Raw genomic sequence first — 5,096 nt, forward strand, 5'->3', positions numbered from 1 at the left:
CCTAATGAAAACAAGGACTATACAGACACTGTCGATAAAGTAAATACTTCTGCCTCCAGAAAACAGCTACACGACAAAGTCAAGGAATTTAACGATACTGTCTTACCTGCTATACGTGAAAAGATTAAACATTCACAAAAAGCTTCCGAAGACAAATTCAACCGAACTCATAACATTATTGAGGATATTCCTATAGGAAGCCAAGTGACTATCAAGAACGTAAACCGTACATCTAAGGATCAGCCTCCCTATACTGGTAACTACACTGTTAAACGTAAGACTCAAGGTGGAAGCTACAATCTCGCCGATGGCACAGGTGCACTCGCTGTAACCGATGTTCCTCCTTCTCATATCAAAGTTATATCTCGAGAAACACCATCAGCCACAGATGAAACCTATGAAGTCGAAGCAGTACTCAACCATAAAGGCACTCCTGGAAACTATCTGTACCTCACAAGATGGAAAGGCTATGATGAATCACACGATACTTGGGAACCAGCTAATAACTTCTTCAACTACTCGCCCATCAAAAGATACTGGGATCGTCGCAAGTTGGAAGCACCCAACAGTGAAGCTGGATTGGTTATCGCCAACCAAAAATCCAGTAACAAACATCATAAGCATAAAAACCAGAGCATATCCAATAATTCTAGCAAACGCAAAAGACGTTGCTAAGCTCAACGGTTATTTCGTCGCCTTCAACCTTCATCATTACTCGCATTGTCGTCATTCATAACATCGCGCGCTACGAACAGTATGATAAACAAAAAAAGCAAAAAACTTTCAAGTTGTTTACCAAATCAATACTTAAAGCCCGATTAATATGACAGTCACTCATACGTTCACTTCTTCATTCGCAAGTTCTACACTCGGCTCGTTCCTCCAACGCTACTCCAGAACTACTTTACCTTCTAGAAAGCATAGCTCCAACCTGGAAGGGGGTAATGTCACGTTCCGACCTCTAATTCATATAACAATCTGAGAAACAATCCAGATTTACTGCCTTTACCAGTTATAGTGTACTGGAACAAATAAGATTCCAGGCACACTGGGACAAATAAGATTTCATCAGGCACACTTCAACCTTACTGGTAATCTAGATATATCTCAGTGGCGTTGTACAATTCATTAACAGGAACAATATTACTCGGTTGTCACTACTACTTTCTTAATTCCACTATAAGCTCAGTTTAACCTCGCATTCATATAAAAGACCATTCAATTTCTAAACCAAAATAAAATGATCCAAGAACTATTGTTCGGTCTCGCTGACTCACTCAGTCTCTACATATAAAACTCATTAAACTATAACTCCTGATATTTAAGAATATCACAATATGACACCGACTAAACCCGCTCTACTCAACCCAACACATCATCCTTTAAAAGATAGAAAATTTTTCATCTTTATATGTTTTTTTTTTTTTTTTTCTTTTCTTTTATACGAATTTTTCACTGAATAAAGATTATAACAAGTTCTCACAGAATTCTAACTCTATTTTGAGTAACCTTGATTCTTTGAACATCAACGTCGTTTCTGAAAATGATATTCTTATCGAACAATACACATTTGAAAATCGAAAGCTTGAGTGTATAAATTAGCAGGGATTTTTTTTTTTTTTTTTTTTTTTTCTTTTCTTTGTTTTGGAGAGGTGAAACCCCAATTCAATAGGTTTGACAACAATAGTCCGGAAAGTGGCCACAGTCGAAACGTCTCACGCAGTAGAGACGAAAGTAAAAAAAAAAAGTTGGAGAAGCTGGGCGTCGATCCCAGTGCCTCTCGCATGCTAAGCGAGCGCTCTACCATTTGAGCTACATCCCCATCTCTTTTTCCGCTATTTTTTTCTTTTTTTCGAAGAAAAACATAAAACGCGTCATATCTCTATCAGTTTTAGCCATCCATCAACAAAAATAGTACCATTCGATTCTCCTCGACGAGTAGATTATTTTAGCATTTTTTCTTTTTCGATTTCGTCAACTTTTGCAACATCATTTCCGCAATGTCGCATTTCGACTTTAACGATGTCAACCACAATGGGTTGCAAGATGCTACACATCTGCCACCATCTACTGCTCCGATGACACCCGTTCAGCTACAAGCTTTAGTTCTACAACTTTCTGCTACTGTAGAACAACATTCATCAGTCATTTCTGACCTTTTAGCCTTGAGAAAGGAAAATGAGCAGCTCAAGGCTCAAAATGCTTCTCTGATCGCGAAGATGACCGAAATGGAGAAAACCATTTCACATCAGAAGACGCAATTGCAACATCTCTCTGTTACAAACAAAGTTTCTGAAGCTCCCAAAGTCTCTGATACTGATGGTAAGTCACAAAAGGAGGGTAACTCCTATTCTGACGCTGCCAAACGCGCCCCCAAGACCCCTGCCCAAGTTACCCATGCCCGCCCGCTGAAAAAGCGTATCTCTGCTGCCCGGCCCTTCAGGTCCGCCGAGGCTCAAGGCCCCAAGGGCTTTGAGTACGTCTACCTTGGCCGATCCAGAAAGATCAATCGATCTGAAGTTCGCTCTCGTCTCCGTCGTGCTGGTGTTGATACTGGCCGTATCCTTGACATCTCGTTTCCTGCCTCTGGTGTCCTTGGCGTTCTTGTGCATACTCAGTATGCCAAGAAGTTCATCGCCGTTATGACAAAGGCGCAAGCCCAAGTCATTGAGGACTTTGACCCGCTCGACCCTGCCCACTTGGCCGATCCCAAGTACGCCTCTCTGTCCGAGACCGAGCGTCTCCAAGAAACCTTTTCCTTGGTCCACCAGCGGGCCATGAATACCCTCTCTTTTGTTCGTCCTGTTTCTGTCGCTGCCGTCGGTCGATTCTTCGTGGAATTGTCATGGATCGATGACAATGATCTCCTCCTGGCTCTACAAGAAGCCAAAATCCGCCTTGCTAAGGAAGATCCCAAGCAGGCGGATTTCGTTTTCCGTAACCTCCCTGCTCCTGCCCCTGAGTTCTCTGATGAGGAAATGGATATCTAATGAGAGTCCCCTCATCAAGAACCACTACGACTACCCCTTCCGCTCCTTCTTCCTCTCCCTCTGTCCTCTCCTCCTTACGGCTGGCATTATGGAATGCTAATGGTCTTCGGGCCACTACCGTCCATGATGTCCTCTCCCATTCTCGTGATGCTGCTGATGTCCTCTTTATCACCGAAACCTGGCTTACCTCTGGTCTCTTGCCTACAAACTGGTCCCAGTACCATTTGTATGGCAAGCCCGTTGTTAATGCTCATGGTCGTGGTTCTGCTGGTATCTGTTGTCTTGTCTCTCCTTCCTGTCCTTTCCTTGTTCATCAACTTCCGTCCTACAATGCTCATACTTTGTCAATGAAAATTGGCCGAGTCACTGTCCATTGTCTTTACCTCCCTCCCAGTCTATCCTCTGAACTGGCGCTCTCCGTCTTGAACTCCCTTCCCTTGTCCTCTGACACCGTTCTCTGTGGTGACTTCAATGCTCGTCTTGGTGCTCTCACAGGTGATCTGGTGGTCAACCCCCGTGGTCGCTCTCTCTTGCCTTGGCTTGGTGAACGTGCTCTTCGGGTCCTTAATGCTGAACTCAGTCATGGTGTTGCTACCTTTACTTCGTTTCGACGTAATGTAGAGGTTAGTAGCATCATTGACTTGTTTCTCACCAACATCCCTACCTCTGGTATGGTCTCTCCTTCTCTCTCGGTGGAATCTGATTTATCCCTAGGCTCAGATCATCGCTTGATGTTTCTGTCCTTTGGGTATATCCCCTCCAACCCCCGTGACGATGACTCTTCCTCCTCTTCTGTCTTGGCCCCTCGTCGACTGTGGAATCTCTCCCGGCTGAACGAAGTGGATCCCTTGCTTCTGTACCGATCTCGGTTCCATTCTTTGGTGGCTCCCCTGGCGGCTACCCTCTCTGAATTGGTCTCTTCTCCCTCTGGTGCTCGTCCGCCGATAGACTCGCTCAATGACTCGCTCAACGAGTGTTTCTATCGTGCATTAGATGACTCCATTGGTCCAAAGGCTTCCCGCCCAGGTTACTGGAAGAAGTACTGGACCCCTCATCTCGAAGCTGCTGCTCGTGAGCGGGATAGGCGATACCGTATGTGGCGTCACTCCCTAGGTGTGGACAAAGCTTACTGGTGGACCCTATACCAAGATGCTCATCGTTCCTTTCGTCATGCTGTTGCTGCTGCTAAACGTCTCTCTTGGAAGAACTTTTGTGCTTCTCTTGAAAAGGATTTCTCGAAGGCTACTGCCACTTTGGCTCGGCTCAAGCGTCGCAAGCAGGCTTCCTCCTCTTATACCCACCCAGATGGTCCACAGTCAGCGGTTGATACCATGGCTGCCCATTTGGCAACGGTATATGATGGCTCGCTCCTCTCCTCAGCGGATCGTCCGGCTCCCCCTCCTGATTTCTCAGGTAGGGTCCCGTTCGTTTCTGGCTTCCCCTCTTCTTCTCTGGTCCCTGATTCTGATCTTGGTCTCTTCTCTGTGCCTTCCATTCTCAAGCACATCCAGCAATTGCCCAACCGCAAGGCACCGGGTCGCGATCACCTAAAGGCAGAAATGCTGAAGGCCGTGGCCACGGACCTTGCACCGGTGCTGTCTTCTCTGTTCCAGATCTGTTATCAGTGGTGCTACACTCCTACCTTGTGGCGTCAAGCCCAGGTGTTCCCTATCCATAAGAAAGGTGATCCTCTAGATCCATCCAATTATAGGCCTATCTCTCTGACTTCGGTGATGCGTAAACTCCTTGAGTTCTGTCTGGCTCCCGCTCTCTTGTCCTCTTCTCCGCCTCTGGATGTCGCACAGGGTGGTTTCCGTCCACAACGTAGCCCTCTGGATCAGGCCCTCTGCTTGCATGACCTTATGCATGACTACTTCCTCTCTCACCACCATTACCCTGTTGTGGCCTTTCTGGATATCAAGGCAGCCTATGATACTGTCGACAGACGTGTCATATGGCAAGCTCTTACTGACTCTGCTCTCTCCCGCCCGATCCTTGGTTTGCTGATTCACTTGTTTGATGACGTCCAGGTCTCGGTGCTTATCGCCAACCATTCCTCCTCTTTCTTTTGGCCAGCTACTGGTGTCCTCCAAGGTTCCGTGCTGA

The 5,096-nt window shown here is 46.2% G+C and overlaps 1 non-coding gene across 1 annotated transcript; it reads right to left on the reverse strand.

The window, feature by feature from the left end:
* Positions 1 to 1,749: 1,749 nt before the first annotated feature.
* Positions 1,750 to 1,822, reverse strand: BDF20DRAFT_t152. The gene has a single exon. It is a non-coding gene; the product is annotated as a tRNA-Ala (tRNA).
* Positions 1,823 to 5,096: the final 3,274 nt, after the last annotated feature.

This window comes from Mycotypha africana, assembly GCF_025528875.1.
Source record: "Mycotypha africana strain NRRL 2978 chromosome Unknown BDF20scaffold_13, whole genome shotgun sequence".
Classification (NCBI taxonomy): domain Eukaryota; kingdom Fungi; phylum Mucoromycota; class Mucoromycetes; order Mucorales; family Mycotyphaceae; genus Mycotypha; species Mycotypha africana.